General features: G+C 34.1%; 1 long non-coding RNA gene across 1 annotated transcript in view; it reads right to left on the bottom strand.

Moving 5' to 3' along the window:
• Positions 1-7,806: 7,806 nt before the first annotated feature.
• The window catches only part of LOC111033449, a 53,620-nt gene continuing 41,861 nt past the window's right edge, over positions 7,807-19,565 (bottom strand). The window contains exon 5 of the long non-coding RNA XR_002604420.1: positions 7,807-8,335. This is a non-coding gene — a long non-coding RNA (uncharacterized LOC111033449). The remainder of the gene's footprint in view (positions 8,336-19,565) is intronic.

The following is a 19,565-nucleotide window of genomic DNA, read 5'->3' as shown; positions in this document are numbered from 1 at the left end:
ATACAGTAGCAAAGTTAAAGTTAAAAAAAACCTAAGTTGAAAGTTGTCGGAAGCAATATTAACTAGGTAATAACATTTATTATTTATATAATATTGCTTTATCAGAGGGCACTACTGATTCCTTAAAGCATTCCTATTTTGAACTTCAATGTTATTAATCTAATTAGCAATCGAATGTACTTATTAATTATTAATTATTATACTATATTGTATAGATCGTAATAATTTAAAACAAAAAAATAATAGTTAGTTTAATATAACATAATACTAGTTTAGTATAATAATAATGTTTATTACAATAAACTTAAAAAAACTACCATGTTGGACTCACATTACTCGTATTTTGTAGATAATTTAAGTGAATAATTGAACTTTTTTTTACAGTAAATAAAACGTTAACTTCACATTTATTGCATTTAATACACGAAAATAATAATAATTTGCTTTGACTATTTTGGTTTCAAAACAATTAAAAAATATAATATGCAAACCTTGACTTAACATTTTTTCATTACAGCTCACGCAACACAATAATATATGCAATGTATTTTTTTAATTACTAATTGTATCAATTTGTAATTATATAAACACAATGTAACATTATAATTTTGCAAATTTATTATAATATGTACTATAAATGTATTAGTTACGTAAAAGACCTACAGCTTATTCATGTAACTGTTAATATTGATAATTATATAACATCGGTTAACCGTGCGGAGAATTTTAATTTTAGCGGAATACTAAACAATACAAAATGTATGTTAAACTGTTCGTCCCTCAGATTTTTAATAAAAAAAAAATTTGTTTTAGCTAAACAAAATATGTTTGTGCGTATAGGTTTGACCACGAGATAGTCAATATAGGTTAGGTTATACCGTCCTAGTTACTGTTTTAATGCCTACTTTGATATCACAAACGTGGTGACCATCTTATAGGTATGTGTATAAAACTAATATATATATATGCTGTTATGGTAATGTATTACAAAATAATATTTTTTTCTGTGTTTTTCATGACGCAAAATTTAAAATTATCTCATGAAATTAATTGTTATGTATACATGGTCTTTGATTATCCATTCGTTTTGCGTAAATTATTATATTATGCTTTAATATAATAATTATTTGTGTATAGAAGTTTTTTTTTAAGATAAAATGATTTACCCAAGCTTGGAGAAGGAAAATGTTGTTGGGATCAAATTTGTGTATAAATCATAAATAAATAAATATGTGACTACACTCTGCCAACAATGTCTGCGCTCGCCTATTATGTGTTCATGCATTAAACATTTTTTATACCTTAGCGTTCTCGTGGTTTTATAGTGAAATTATTATGTTGACATTTTTCAAACTACATAACAGCGAAGCGAAAAATATATAAGGCATAAATTTCATAAAAAAAATGAAGATAAAAATACTTCGACCCGAATTTTTCGAAGTTAAACGAATAAAATTTAATATTTATTTGGATTTTGTTAATAGCTCTAGGAGGTCCGAAGAGAGTAGAGCGAATTTTATCGTCTCGACCGGCAATCAAATAATAAAAAATATAAACCATACATCCGCTAGCTTTTGTTTCTTTTCCTTTTTTTTCGACAAAATGTCGTATTCCGTGTCTCGTTAAGTTATTAAAAAAGCTTTAAGACCTCCCCGTTATGAAAAACCATACGAGTTATGTCACATAAGTGCCACTAAAGTTCTCGTACATTTATATAATATTATTATCATTATATTTCGTTATCCGAGAACCATGAAGTCGACCGGAAGACGTATTATTATCTGTCAGCCTACGCTCATGCGTGTGCAATGGTACAGCTTGCGGGGAGAATGTTATAGAGGAATCAAATTGCGTTTCGTCAAAGGAGATATTTTTATTTATTTTTTATCACGAAAACCGCAAGACTGTTTTCCTCGTTTTCGTACAGCACTAATAATAAACTAAGGTTTATGATTTAAAACGCATAACAATGACGATTTTCGGTCGTCGTTCATTGCAGTAACGGCTGTAATGGGCATTAATTCGGTGTGGTTGTAAGTCACGCCACTCTCCACACGTGATATTATGTAATAATATAAAAATGCGCTATCAGTGCAAGTAATAAAAAAAAAAATTTTAAAAATGAACAATTCATCAATCGGTATTTTAATACACAAATTTAAAGGGTGTTTCTAATACGTCACTACTTTTATTTATTCTTTCATTTGAAACACACGCACGAAGGCACAGAGAAAATTTAATACTTTTACTAGTTTGACAAAAAATAAGTGTAGTTCGCGGAATATACAACAAAATTGAGTGAAACTGTTAGTGCTCTAGTCTTATAGGTAATAAAACAATAATAATATATTAAATAGAAGAAATAGTTAGGAAGAAGATTTTCTAATTTGTAAGGCACTTTAAGAGGAATGAAAAATATCAAACTTTTTTTTCTAAGTTATTACATGAGACTGTAATGCTCTGTTAATCGGGGGAAAAACCCCGTAATGTGTTATGCAATTATTATCTTATATTTTCTTTTTTAGTTAGAAATGTATATATTTCTTCTTTATATACATACTTCTACTGTACGTCGGTATGTCACTAAACTCCACCTAAACGATTTGAATGAATTTTTTGTATGCGCTTGAGTGACGCCCCGAATGGTTTAGATTCACAATTGGACCCGATAGGTCAGACCCGGGGAGTTGCTCAAACAGGGATTTTAAGATTTAATAAGGAAATATTTGTTTATATACGGTTACTATTGGTTATAAGAGAAATAGAAATATATTTAGTAGAAATTGGTATTTTTTTTTTGTTTATTGATTGCTTGCACTGGTTCATCGGGCAAATCGGTCTTAAGAATGCATACAATTTTCGCACATTGCCTACCAACGTGGCTGAGTTGCACTTATAGCCGCTTATCGGTGTGTCCGCAATCAAAATAAAAATAAAACATATTATTTATATAAAGCACTCATCAAGCGGGGTTCGCAATCCACAGCAGGTTATAGGTATAATATACTGCTCGCATTATTACCATCGAGTCTCATAAGGAGTTGGCATTTTTCCTGGTCGGTTGGAAAAAGAAATTTCAAGTGAAAACTGCCTGCATGTAATTATATTTATTATAATATGCCTAAAGTGTCAACAAAAAACGTAATATATGTTTTCTTTTTTTACCAGTTGTGGTACTGCTTCAGCGATGTCATTTCAGTGTTTTGTCATATGGTTTGAAGCAATTTTTTTATAGATTTAAAATTGATCTTCTTTATTTTTGTTCGGAATGAAATAGAAATATTTTATCAATTAGAAACTGCAAACGTCTGGGAAAGAAGTTAGTGCAGCAATAGTGTAGCTACATTTACGACTGTAACAGTGGACAGAATTAATGTCGCCATACTTATAAACGCTAATACCGAAATCAATAACGATACGCTATTTATATCACTCCTTAAAATATTTATACCGCTCTTAGCGCTACTGAATTGTCGTTACAAATATCGTAGGTACTACTTCCAATCGACGACTATATTATCGTAAATATGTTTGATACTCAAAGCTTATCACCTGTCGTACACATATCGTATACACCTATACATAGCGTGATTCACCTCTCATGCTCATTTAATCTTTTAATAATGCATTTATAGAGATTCTAATTTTTGGGATTTTAAAATTGTATACTTATATCAAATACCAAAATACTTTTTTTTTTTTTTTTTTCGTTTGAACCGACAACAGAGGAGGATCTGTGTGAACACTACTACTCCTAAATACCAAAATACTAAGAGTAGAAAGTAGTGAGGAAATACACGCTTCTTTTTTTCAAATGAACGTTTTTTGCTGAAAATTATTAAGCAAATTATAGTTTTTATTAATAGGTACTGCTTCGATATATATATACCGAAATCAAGATTTGAACGAGTCATTTTTTAGTTAAAGTGTGTACTAAGAATAAAAGACTTTATATCTGGCTATAAAAAAATTAAAAATGTTTATGTTATAGACTCCTACCTACGTATAATATGGGGTACTTATTACCTTCAGACAATTTTTACAAATTATAAAATCTTAATAGATAAATATTAAGTTTAATTTTCCATACAACTTTGTTGCACAACAATACTGGCGCCTACTCTATAATATTATAATTATATGTGGAATAAATCATCGTTGCAAAAGTTGGCACAGAAGACGGAGACGATTCTTGCCCAAATGCCTGCCTATACTAGCAAATAGTAATAGTAATAATACGTATAGCCAGGTATTATTTCTGTTGTTAGTAATTCCATATATGCCTTAAAATGTATCCCATTAAGGCAATTGAGGCAATTATTTATAGGTTAAATAATTAACAGAAAGGATAGGTACGGATTACGTACGTAGGTTTGTCTAATAAAACGTAGCTTAAATTATTGAAGTGCTCACTGCTCGTATATATGAGAGGAAGCCTATGATATACGCACACCTTTCCACAAGGCGACTCTTTCTGCTAAACACATCACTGCCATCGTTTCCATCAACTTTCGAGATTTTGATAGAGAAACAACATTATTTTATATAATCTGACGCATTACATAGATCCGCACCGCACCGCTGATTTGCTTTTCTCACACACTTTGCTCACCGACCGAAACGAGCAATATACATGTATGTACAACAGGTATATAGCTAGACGGAATAGAGGCAGTTCACAAGACCCGTCGTTCTGTGAGGTTTTTTTTTGTTTTTATTTTTGACATTATTTTACGCCTCGTCATGTCTTGATGAATCGGCACCAAACCATTCCGATTTACAGTCATCTGAACGCGACGGATTCGACGGCGAAACGTAGTTTTTATTTCAACTATCTTTTCGATTTTCTGGTTTGACGATTTTCGGTTCTTTCTGGTTTCTCCGTACGTCGGACGCAGTATAACCGTCCACGAAAACTCCATGGGGATTCGGGAACGATATTTTAATTGATAAGGTGCGTCTCTTGTCCTAAACGTCCCGCGATATAGTTTCCCCACACGCGTTTCCTGCGAAACCAAAGTCCAGACACGTAGACATCGACGGCGGACGTCGTATAAGGGCTATAAAATCAAGTCGTTTTGTCGAAAACCCTCCGAGCAGAGTATTGTGTTACGATCATTTCGGTAATTATGCCAATCACCAGTGGTCGGTGCGCGTACGTCGAAGTCGTGTTTAATTTAAATCAGTGTATTAAAATATCAATCAGTGACGCCGAAAAATATGAAATCTGACTAATCTGAGGTGCTACGAGCATTTCTATACAATATTATATACGCTCGTATTGCAGAAGGCGCAGACAGATAATTGGTCGAAACGTTTACACTAATCAAAACCAACTTTTCAACTTTTAGACTTGTTACCTATAATACCTATGTATAGAGAGTGTACATTTTTCTTTTAATTGATTGAATCGACGGAAATTACGGAACACGGTCGATTATGACGTGTCTATGTGCTGTAGGTATATCCGGTATAGGTACTTTCATAATTCATTAGGTATGGTTCAAGTCAAATCGGTACTAAATCTGAATAGCGATGAGGCTTATTCCGGGAACTGAGCAGCACTCTGCAGGTGTATTAGAAGTTATGTGTAGTCTTCAAACACTCGGTGAAACAATCTACTTGAGAGATAAATAAGTAATGAGGTCCTCCGCGAAGCGGAAACGAGATTATATACTGTGGATTCGAGTGTTCAATAAATTTTAATAAAAAAATTTGTTTCGACCAAACAATTTCTGCAGTTTATGCGTATGTAGGTTCGCGCACGAGATAGTCGGTATACCTCGCTGGTTGTTTTTTTTAATGCATATTTTGAGATCATAAACGCGGTAACCATTTTATGGTCATGCGTAAAAATAATATACACTCTTGCGATAATAATAATATATTTTATTCCGCGGTTTTCATATAGTCGTATAACGTAAAACGGCCTTATTAAACTAATTATTATTACAGATTATATAAACCGTCGATTCGGGTCTTCGATACATTTTGCGGGTATTCAAAAAATAGCTCACTTCGCCACACAGGCAAACATTTTTGTAACGACAAACCTACATATATATATATATATATATAGTCGGGTATTTATGGCGATTCAAACAATGGACGCGTAACACATTATGATATATATAAGCCGCATATAAGGCCAGTGCATAATATATATATATACCTATTGTGTGTAACATACATTCATATACATAAATGTCAAGTGTAATATGTTGTATGTATATATATATAAATAGTATACCTCTCTCTCCCTCTCTGTCTCCTGCATACGCGCATATCGGTCGTTCACTCTCGTACCCCTTCTTTGGGGCGGGGTGCCCAGTAAAAGACTTACGGAAATTCACCGAGGAAAACGGGGCAAAGGTCGTGCACCCTTCGTGCGTGTAAGCTCGCCCGCACGCACGTCACCGCTGCAGGCACCGTGCTCACATGTGTATGTATATATATATATACATACACGACGTGCACCACTGAGTCCGTTGCCGGCTGGCTAATCGTCGGCCGAATCCTTCGCGACCGGCGGGATGGGTGGGCACGATGAGGAGAGTGGTGGCGAATTCGAAACGAGGGCCCTACACATTCACATAATAATATATACGTATATATATATATATATACACACCGAGTGTGTGTACCGCCGTTTGCAGTGTGTGTGCGTCGGCTCGCACATGTTTATATATATATATGTATGTATATGTATAATTATTGATTATTGCCTACGATTTCGCGAAAAAGGGTGCTTTTCGGGTCGCTTTCGGGAGTGGAAGGCGCTCTCGTGGGGGCGCGGCGCGGGGTGGTGCAATCCGGACCGCGGTGAGCGGCGGCGGACTGCGCTTGCACGCGACCGCCCCCGCCCTTCGGCCGGCGCGGGGGAGGGTAGCATTATTTTTACCGCAATGAAAGTCGGTTGTATTAAAATCCCACGGCGGCGGCGGTAGTACACGCGAGTGATGGGCAGGAGGAGGGGGAGATATATCGGCAGGGAGACGATATCGGATGCTGAGGCGCGGGGACCGTTGCCGTTGGTAACCGTTCGGACGCAATCATGTGTAAAGCTCACGCATTTACAATCCGCGCCCGAGTGTGTATACATATATATATATATATATTCGGTGAGATGCGGTGGTGGCGGTGGAGGTGGTGGTCGTCGTATACATTATTTTGCGTCCGGGACGAAATCTCGGGATGGAAAACGGTCCTTTATCCTTTCCTTATATTCTTTCTATTTTCTCCCCACCAAACGTCCATACTTTCTTTCTCCTTTTTTCGTTTTTAGTTTTTTTTCCCCCTTTCCACCCCGCCCGGGAATAAAGAGGAGTTTCCTTTTTATCGGACGGCAATATAACCTCCGCTACCCACTTCCTCAGCACCCGTCGGCCAATATATATACACGTTTTCTTTTGCCGCCGAAGACGGGATTGCTTTTCGATTGGCCCACCATAACCGACTTTTTTTTATTTTTAAGTTTTTGCAACGTGGCTCTCCTCCCACACGAGACACCTAACTGACTAACCCCATCACCGCATAATATTATATATCATCGTATACGCAATTCTCGCGTATCATAACACGACTGTATTATGGTATTTATGTGAATATTATTATTATACGTCCCGAATCGTTGTGAGTTATCAAACGGTTGCAGACTTGTATGCCAAAAAAACATTGGTTCTTTTAACCATCGCTTTTTGTTTTACCAATACACTATAATGTTAATATTTCATGCTAATTTGGTCGGATTCATTTTGTATCAAACTTAGTTATATAACTTTTTAACAAAATTACAAAACGCTGTCATTCAATTAATCACATTTTACTCCACTATTATAGGTGCCAGTTATAACTGTTTACAATACCGACAGAAGTTCTAAATTTTAAACTTATATTAACATGACGACATCGCGTTCGCCTTGACTGGATGTGTAGCTGCTGTTGTATGCCTGAAAAAAACTAACCAGCGATACATTATTAAATAACGACAACAACAGTACCTATAGGTATTTTAGAACTTTAGTGAGAATATAATTAACACATAACTCAACTTATGGTTTGATGTACGTTCGTGGGAAGAACGAGTGCGTCTTCATAGCTGAACTTTAAATCACAGTGATCATAATATGGCAAACAAACGGTTCTGAACAATGTACGCAAGTGCTGAAAAAAATAACTCAAATTATTAAAAGTGTTAACAGCCAGACAAATCGTTTGCTGAACAAATGACTATAAAGTCGGTTCAACATATCACCGTCGTCGTAATGCGTTGGTCATAGTGTAAGTATCAAAAAATGATCAATGTGATTTCTTTGGCGTTACGTCTCCGATCAACCTGTGAAAAACAAACATAACTATATAACTTAGATAATATTTTGTCCAAAATAACATTGTAGTTTTCTTATGCTTTTATTATAGCATTGTTAAAATAAATCTTTGAGTTCGTTTATGTAGATTTAGAATAGAATGGTTTTCAAAAGGCCCATATTGGTGCCTAAAAAGATTCAACAAATTGAAACGAACCCTCCATAGCTACGTGTCCATAATTAATGAGTTACATAATATTCGGCCAAATACCAAATGCGTGAATACAATGTATTATATAATATGAAGTTACATAACAAATAATAACGGTAATTATATCTAAGGTTATAATCAAGTATAAAAAATATATTTCAACTTTCAAAAAAATATTTAAATATTTCAGTTTCTAATCTTGTTAATTGACCATTCGGGGCGGTGTAAATGGAATCGTATAAATTATTTAAATGTATGTTAAATTAGTTAAAAACTTAGAAAATACGAACTCTTATAACAAAATTATTAAAATATAACTGAAAAATATATGAATAATCCAGGCATTATGTATATTTTAAACAAATATAGTTATGATAACATTTTTGTGGAATTTTTCCTTATAATTATACATTAGGACACAACATACTCAATTAGTAATACGTGAACAAGTCGATATATTTAAAATTTGTAGTTAATACTCTATTATATTAACACTAAGTAGGTACTGCTTTATTACTTGCTCTGTTGAACCTATAATATTGTTGCGGTTGTACCGAGTGATTAGTTTTTTTCCGGAGATACATCTAGTTTGGAGTGGTTACTCCGTCTGCTGAAAATTGAATGCGATTGTATGCTTGGTATTATTTTTCATAAAAAAAATTTAATTAAGTTAACTGTTAATAATCGTGTGCCTGTGTCTAGTAATCAGTCGCCAACTTGAGTCCATATATAGTGCTATTCGATTTCGTAGGCAAACAGGTGAATGTCAATCAAATGAAATATAATACCTGTCTGTACGTAGCACGTACGAGGAAACCCACAAAAATAGATAACAGACATAATCAATATATTTTTTAAATACCTAATTTTTCAGTACGTTACTAATTATTATAGGTCCCCCGGATGTTTAGGAATACATCGTGTCTCTAAAATCGTATAATATTCAAAACCCAAACCAGGAAATGGTTAAAAACGATCTAATTCAGAAAAAAATCGAACGAGTCCCACAAAAAGATAGATACGGGAATGCACCATATATAATGGTGTAGAGAGAGAGAGAGAGAGAGAGAGAGTGAGAGAGAGAAAAGTGGAAATTAAACATCTGCACAATGTGGCCACGGCTAACACTCGCGCCTAATAATAATAATGTCGTCGTTATATGACTGCTATTATCATTATTATTATATATTGTACTTATCGTAGACAAACTACTCTTATAGACCGATGTATAATGATAAATATGAATATAATATAGTGTCGTGAACGTGTGCGATTGGACACGGGCGCGCGGACGGGAAAAATTTGCATTCCCACGACTGTCAACGGCGACGAACGAGAAAAAATCGCACACACGACGTGTAGGTACGAACTGACACATTATATACAGGCAGCTGTAGTTGTGATGATAATAAATAATAATAATAATAGTAATAATAATGACCAGCGCGTCTCCAACCATGGACGTTGCGATGTCGGCGGACTGGCGATTTTTTTCCGCAGCCTCGTCCGACGGTCGCCGCCGTCGTTACGCACCGGTGGGTGGTCCGTCACGTTTCGTTCCGGCACACGGAAATTAACCCGAACAGATCCGATTCGTCATTATCATTACCATCATCACACCCTGTTTATTATTATTATTAAATTATATTATATCGACACACACACAGACCGTGTTCGATTGCTACGAGATATTCTATTTTTTGTTGTTGTTATTATTATTATTATTATTATTTTTTCATCGTCCCTACTTTACCTCACACGTTTCGACCGTACACCATAATAATATAATATAATATAATAATAATAATAACAATAATATATATATCGTATTGTGTCGACTCCGGTGTCTGTCCGTTTACAGTCCGTTCGTCACAACTTCGTAGGTTATAAATGATTACAGTTGTACATATAACTCGCCCCCCGGTTTGGGCCATTGCCGTTGTTATTACTAGAGATATATAATATATAAACTATAAAGTACTCTTCTGCGTTTACGTGTCTGGCCAGTTGACTAGTAATAATGACCATTTCCATTTCCTGTCCGGACGGCTCTAAAGAAAATCGAAAAACTGTATACACCTACACTATATACATTTACGATATATCTATGTACCTATTGATATTATATCAATGATATATATGACGTGCCGCGTGTGTACGAATGTAAATATTACAAGACAAAATCTTAAAGACGAACCATATACTTGCATATATGGCAGACAAATAAAATGTATACGAAATTACTAAGTATATATCTATATCTCTCCATCGCGTAATTATGCGTTAAATGTCGGCCTTTATACGTCACAATGAGATGTAATTTCTATGAATAGTAATTAAAATTAAAAATAACATTGGCATACTCGAGTGAAATGTTCAAATAGTGATGAGAAAATGCAAAACGCCTAATTATAATGTATAGCTGTTGTGCCTTCATCTTATGCTGGGTAACGATATTGAGTGTTGTTTAGTGAAAATAGAAAAAATTAATGTAATGTAAATTAAAATAATTATTATCTCATTGTACATAAATAAATATTATAAACAAAATAACAGTGCAACTTAATCATCAGTCATCACATATGATGTCGTGAACGAAGACTTTTCAATCAATTTTTTTCACACTTTATAGAGACAAGGTGTTTTTTAGATGACATATTAAACAATTATTTACAAAATACAAAAACCTGGTGTCGGAGTTCTGATAAATTCGTGTCCTCCCGACGACGATTGTTAAACTTAAAATATTTTATGTACCCTAAGCTATGCCGAGAAAATCAAAAATGACTTCTTCCGAGTCAATTATCGGTAAGCGATTTCAAAACAAACAATAATCGAAGGGAAATGAAATAGAAACATGTTTCACTTCATAGGCGTAGTGTGATGAATTTATATGTAGAGCTATAGACTATTATGTTTCTGGTACAGAACATCTATACTTATACTGAATTAAATTATTATGAAAATATAACTAAACAAAAGTACAGGGCCAATTCTACGCCTATGTCTCACTTTCCAAAGACTAAAATTAAATGTAATCATAAATTCTGACTCGTCCGGAGTTTAAGTACAATACTAAAATTTACAGTGTGTGTCTTATGTGATTGTACGGACGGTTTTTAACGATTATGGATCGATGATATGAATTTCGAAAAAACAAAAAAAAAGACTTAACACCCGGTTTAATACGTTACATAAATAAATGGAAAATACTATAAAAATAATTCTCAGGGACGAATACCCTTTAACAAGGGTTTTAATGGTCCACCATGGTTTTGTACGAAATACCTACTACAATTTCACTTCCTGGCATCATCAAATACTGAATTCCTTTCGTACACAGCTTATATAATTGTTCAGAAATACGTATAAAAACTTACCTATGTAGGTACTAGTAGTTATATAAGTGTTTCGTTCATCATGCTTAAACCCTTAATAATCTAATAATAGTCCTTCATAATAAAACTTGGCTAAAATGATTATGTAATTTTGAAAAATTTAAAATTCAAACGTGACGTTTTTAAATTATTTTACTTAATTAAACTATTTAGGTACTTTTTTTTTAGAATCTGAAGAGAGAGATAAACGTATTGATTTGATATAATATGTTCTTTTTTTAGTCTAAAGACGCTTTTTCTGGTAAGAAACATGCTGGGATTTTCAAGTTTGAAGATTGGTACAGCCGTACAGGTAAAAAAAGTTGGTACATCACAGGGTCAAAATTAAAAATATCCAATACTTTTTTAAATAACCATGAAAATATAAAGAAAAAACAGACATTTTAAACCAGTTTTTTATATAATCAATTTTGTTTTTTTAGTGTAACTCAAAATCCAATTACTGTTGAAACTTGAATCATTTAACTTTATTAATGATTTATAATATGTATGATTTTTGTTATAAGCATCTGAAATTGAAATATTGACAAAATTTTTCGAATTTACGAAAATTCAAAATTTGGGAATTGTTTTTTAGTTAAAAATGTACTACATTTATATAGGAAAGGCTTGGGAATGTAGTTCTATTTTTTTCAGATCTTCTTTATACTGTAACCAAATAATTGAGTAAACATATCGACACAATTTTTTCCTTAGAAAATTTCAGTTCAAATTTGTAAGTGATAGATTTTTAAAAGAAGAAAAACGGCTTTATTTATTTTGTTGCAATTGAAAAATATTATTCATGGGTCGTACTTGAAGCTTCTAACGTGTACAACTGATTACTATATTTTAAACGCACAACGACATTTTCAAAATAAGCATTGTTATAGGCAAAAACTAATTCAACCTTCCGTATTACGAATAATTGTAAAATAAATTACGATGATAGCAATACCAATATTAATATAATAGATCTCAAAATAAACTTAAACTGACGGACAGTCTCCGTTTGCATTGAATCGTTTTATTTTCGAAAAATGCAATAATTCATCATTGAATTCAAATTTAACACATCCATTAAACCGACCTACTCAAGGTTTAGAAGTACACTCGATACCCATACAGTACAAGTAATGTAAGGTTACTTACGTTCCCCAACTGGATGTTAACTGTATAATGATCGTAGGTACGGCCTAAGCTATATATTTTACTTGTAAAATTGATGACACATATTATATTATGTGGACTGTATACCTACCTAATTGAATTATTAATGAATCATATGAAATTCGTGGCAAGTGAATCTCAAATTCTCAATCGATTATTTTAAACATAAAATCCACACGTCTTATTATTTATTGTGATTTGTATTACTGCTCGATCGGATGCGCGCAACGAGATATATATTTTATCAAACGAGCGGTACCCATAGCGATAATAAGAAAAGACAGCTCGGGAATGTTTTCCATCATCACACCTCGCGTTTATTGTAATATCTGATTTGTATGTGACGATACGTCATAATAAATAATAATGCGATTATCTATAAAATAGTATAATGTATAACACCGCTATCCCATGCAGCCCTCCGCGCGCGCGTCACTTAAGTATAGGTATATGGTCGCAATCACAAGAGTTAACCAACCTTGACAATCACACCGTGCACGTACTACCCTTTTCAAATTAAGTCACATACCGTGTATAACCTCATTAAAAATTATGACAGGTAAATCAGGTGGCTAGGATAGGTTATCACACGCCGGCGGTGGCCAACACATACACACACACATGGTGTTCTGATAACAATGGACACGGAATAAGATATACGTGTATAATAATAATAATATTATTTTATGTGTATGTGAACGAGCTATTTGTCATTATTACGACAACACTAAGACGTCTGTCTCATCGCGTTCCCTCTCACTCTCCATCCATCTCCGACTCACACTCTCCCCCGTTTCGTTTGTTCCGACAAACATCATAATATAATAATAATAATAATAATAATAATAATAATAATCGTATTGTGTATGAATAATATCTACGAATACTGCCGTCATTGTTGAACATAATATAATGATATGTATACACATATTATTATTATTATTATTCCATCACATAATATTATTATTATATTATATTATTATTATTATTATTATTATTGTTATTGGGAACGCTACTTTTTAACGGCCCGTAACGCGTCTGGTCCGGGGAGGGCACACACCATAAACATTTTTACTGAACTCACCCGACCGACGCGCCGACTGATGGTAATGAAGTGCCTGGAAAACGGTCCGCGCCGCACACTTGCCGCTGACGCAGGATCCGCCGCTATCGGATTCAGTTTTTATCCCTCTATAACCCCACACAGACGACGTGGAAAAAACCATATCGAAACGGCATAATCACAGCAATAATATAATATAAAGACGGCGGCGATAACCTCATTCCGGAGGAATTGGAAACATTTTTATCAATCATATAGTTTTCCCCACACACACACACACTCACTCACTCACCAAATGAAAGATAGGAGGGACGACGATGACAACAACAACAACAACAACAACAACAGCGACGGCGACGACGGCGTTGAGAGATGGAAGCGAAAAACGGAAGACCATATTAAATTATCTTCTATTTCGATTTTCTCCTTTATTCAGTCATTATTGCTATTATTATTATTATTATTATTATTATTATCATTATTTATTAGTATATACCAGTGGTATTGTTATTTATATGTTTTCAACGGTCACGATTAGGAAACGCGAAAGAATCCAAACGAAAGCATTATAATACGATACGTTATTATTAGACACGTGTAATAAATCGGATGGGCAAAAGAAAGAAAAAATGCACTTAAATGTAGATCACGTCCGTCGTACCCGTCCGTGCGTCCATTTTACCGATATTTTTCATCTGGCAATTATCGCTGGGCACACCAGTTCGGGTTGTCGGCCCCTGGGTGACTGATCAGCATCCTTATAGCTCAGGATTTCTGCGGATCGACAATTTCTATGGTTATATATTTTTAAAAACTCGACGGTAAAAATGAATGGCCACTTCTGTTCCCAGCTCAAATCCCAAATTACTGCCGGCATATGCAGCGAATCGATTTCCGATTCCATCTGTTATTTTCATGAATAGTATTAACTGACACAATACTATTTCCTCTATTTAAATCTTACGAATTAATTTAATTATAATGTATTCAGCTAAAAAAAATGTAATTCCCTTTTCACAGTTTCAATATCATATTAAATGTTAGTGGAGTGCAATTCTTGTCAACCTCATTGGATAAGTCTAAAATATCTAAATAAAATATTTTCCAAGTATACATAAAATAATCAGGGCTGTGAATTTAATGCACTTAAAAGGTGTAAAATATGAACGCATTTATGCACTTAAAACAGACAAAATATGCACTTCGAATAAAATATGCAAATGCATTAAATTCACAGCCTTGGGAATGATATTGTGTATTTCTTTACAAAATATGCAAGTAGTATAATATGTAAATAATAATATTATGATAAGGAAAAGAAGTTTTTTTAATAAAATTAGTAGTTTAGAGTTTTAATAGTCAATCTGTTTAAGAATATAAATTAGATTATCCGATTACCTATAACTTGGTTACTTGGTAATTATAGGCATGTACCTATATTCATCAAAGTCACTTGAGTACAAGTATATATATATATTATATTTATATATACGTAAGATAGAGATATAGAATACAAGGTACTTTAGTCCTTATTCTAGCATCATCATCATTTTCTTCCTTAAAATCGCCAAATCGAGAAAGCCCGACGAGTAAACGGAAATCCGATACGGATCCACAGTAACGAGTTAAGCAGTAATGGCCCCCGTTTATTTGAACGCCAAAAGTTTATAAGGGGCTAAAGTTTAAAGCTTAAATGTATCAATGGGTACTTTATTGCTTTGATAAAAATCAAAATATTAGAAAATAAACAGCAGCAAAGTAATACGATAGTAGTATACGTAGGTACCTAAATAACAATTTGTTTTTGCCATGACCTATATTTATAGTTTTGTTGTTTATGACAAAAAAATATTAATCCATCAGACATTACGCATCGACCAAAACGTATGCATTTTTAATGAGCTTCATTATAAATTAAATGAATAACCATTATTGTACATTTGTACCCATAAATGTCAATAAAAATAATATTAATTCTCCTCGTAAAAACAAAATGTCCCTAGGTATAAAAATGTACATAAATTAAAAATACTTAAGTTTTAATAAATTGTATAACTTATAATCCTGCCGAATCCCTTGAAATACAATTAACTATAGAAGTCGTTAGTAATATAACCGACCTACTATATTTTAATAGTAAGAAAAGTTTCTTATCGGCCGAACTACGACCCAAAGACCAAATTGTTCAGAGGACATTTTTATCATACAACAGACAAATGTAGATCAATTACGTCAATAAAGTATGGCGGTGATGTATTAATTTTGTAACGAGATTTGACGAGAACATAATATCATAAAGTAATTATTATGAGTAGAGGAAACGTCGTACTACATTCGGAATGCGAGAGAGACAATGACGGACGTATTGAATTACGAATTTCGGGTACACCCCTTGTAGGTAGTTGAATGTGTATAATTTATTTATATATAGAGAGAGACTTAAAGCTATATATATATATATATAAGGAACCTTCATTACGTTGTGATAGCATTCAACACATCCGGTCGCCTGCAGTAGTTTTTGCTAATCGGGACCCGCCAAAAAGCTCGTCGCTCGGCACGTTCCTTTATTTCGAAAAAGATTCCTTCCGGACTACCCCTCCCTTATCCCTACACACGCACTCACACACACACACACACACACCCCTAACCTAACCCCGTATTATGGCTGTATGTCCGGCTATCCATCCCAGCCAGTCCACCCTACTGCCAGTCCTCCACCCCGGACTATTACCAATCCCAGGGTCAGTTATAATTGGAATGATATCTCCGGCCGGACAGTATATGAGCATCTCTTTCCCTAACACGAAGCCAATCAAAGCGGTAAGACTTTTTTTTCTTCATATCGTGTACATACACACACACACACACACACACACACACACACACACACACACACATACGATATGACGGTGTCTTTATACCCACTCGTATCTCGTCTGCCTGGACGCATTTCCACTGTCCTCCCATTCGAGGAGTTTTAATAACTATACACACACACACACACACACACGAACACGAATATTGACGAACTGGGGTTCCTAAAACGAGATAAATATAATAAGATACTAAATCCTGCAGGACAGGGAGAGAAATCACGAGAAAAAACACACATTGCGAGGCACATGCTAATACTTCCTGGTTTCTAAAATTATACGTAAATATATAAGAGTGTCATCTGATAAAATGTAATAATTTAAAAATAAAAAAACCGTAACAACATAACGACTTATAATCTTCTGCACATACCTACGGTCAAGCGGACGATTAATTACATATTTTGAACTAAAAGTTCTTAAATTATTTAGGTCCAAAAAATTGTTTTACGGTATGCAGATGTATGTAAATAAGAATAATTACAAATTTTATAAAAAAAAAAAACCATTGTAAAATGAATGTTACTTGAACTTTAATTTATATATAGAAATAGGATAAGAGTATCTTAAATATTGTAAATTATTATAATATATAGGTAATATTGTATACTAACAACTCATTTAACTCGCCACAAGCTCTACTTAGTGGGGTAAATTAAACATTTATTTAAATTAATAATAATAAGAAGAACAAAATATATATAAATAGTAAACTATAGTTAATATGACGTGTCATAGAGTGTGATATTGAAACCTCTACAGTTGCGAGCCAAAAATATCGTAAAAAAATTTTTTTTTTTAATCAACCATAAAGTTGTTATTGTAGGCACTTAATGGCTCATATTCTGCTTGACATAATTTATTTTACGCCATCTAAAGTCACGGCGGACTGACACAACGGGTTATCGTACAGTCTTACACGCGTAGGTATTTATACTATTATGTTGAGTAGGTAAATATTATTTCAGATGGCGTCAGTATGTGTAGAAGTCTAACCTAACCTAACCTAACCTATAACTGGCGGCCAGAAACCAAGTGATATAGGTTTGGACTCAATCCGCGGTGTGCGGTGATGCCGATTGAAAATATTACAAACCAAATATCACGGGCCGTCCGCATTATATATTTTTACTCTCGTTGACAGAACTCGTGTACGTGTCGCGCGCGCACACACACACACACACACACACACACACACACACACACACACACACACACACACACACACACGCACACACGCACGCACGCACGTCACACGCGTTTCAAACTTCAATATATATATATATTCGCATAACGTATATGCACATTTATACATTTGTACGCGAAAAATCCTCGGGGAGTGGCGGACCGACCGACGAAAGGAGTGGCTTTTGCAGGAGCACAAAAGGGATTTGCGCCCGGCCGAGGGGAACGCGATGCTTTATTCATGCGGCGTATCTGGCCGGGACCTTTGAACTTTTTGCAACGACGACGATCTAAGAATAAATACATATTGAGCGTAAAGAAATTTGTCGGAGTGCCGACGGATAACGGAGCGGGTGACTGCAACCCCCCCCCCCTCCCCTAACACTCAGTGCTCTCTCTCTCACACACACAAGCACACACGACCCCCGGGCTGTGACTACTGCGTACTACAGCAGCCACGGCGACAGCGGCGCAATATAGAACTTTTCTTTTATTCATGTTTTCCACCAACAAACCCCTCCCCACTGCGCGTTATAGCACCCCCGCCACTTACACAAGCGTTGATCGATTTTATTTTATTTTTTTTTTTTTAGTTATCAGATTTGTCAACGAAGCGAACTCGGAATATTGTGTCGGCATAACCGGAACCCAACACTCAACGGTCATCGTCACATGATGATCTACCAACAATGTTCTCAGGTCACAAAGGCAAGTCACCGACACTATCATCATCCATGCATAGGATACGTTTAAGCTAAATGACTCAATATCGTTGGCTAATACTGCGATAATTCAATACGGTTATATTTTGTTCGATTGCATTTGCAACATAATATGTCTACTCGGTGCAACACGATTGCGGACTTTTTACCTTTTTACCTGAAAAAAACATAACACGATTGGGGGACTTTTTACCTTTTTATATTTGAGAAAAAACAACACGATTGCGGACTTTTTACCTTTTTATATTTGAGGAAAAACAACACGATTTTTATTTTGAGCAAACACAAATATTTAAATAATTTTACCAACATTAATANACCTTTTTATATTTGAGGAAAAACAACACGATTTTTATTTTGAGCAAACATAAATATTTAAATAATTTTACCAACATTAATAGTAACTCAATAAGTATGTAAAAAAAAATCATATAATAAAGAATTAAGATGTACTCATAACGATGATAATAATAATAATTAATAAAAGTAAAAATAGTAAATTAGTAAAATAAGTAAAAAAAATAAGTAAAAATAGTAGTAAAAATTAGTAAATGCAGGCCATAATTTTGCAGTTTGGAAAAAAATGTCTAACAGCGTTGTGAGCACTTTTTTCAAAATCAAAATGAAAATTTGAATACTTTAACGATTTTTGTAT

Source organism: Myzus persicae, unplaced genomic scaffold, assembly GCF_001856785.1.
Source record: "Myzus persicae strain clone G006 unplaced genomic scaffold, MPER_G0061.0, whole genome shotgun sequence".
Taxonomy (NCBI): domain Eukaryota; kingdom Metazoa; phylum Arthropoda; class Insecta; order Hemiptera; family Aphididae; genus Myzus; species Myzus persicae.
The sequence above is the reverse complement of the archived record's forward strand: the minus strand, read 5'-3'. Positions and strand labels throughout refer to the sequence as shown.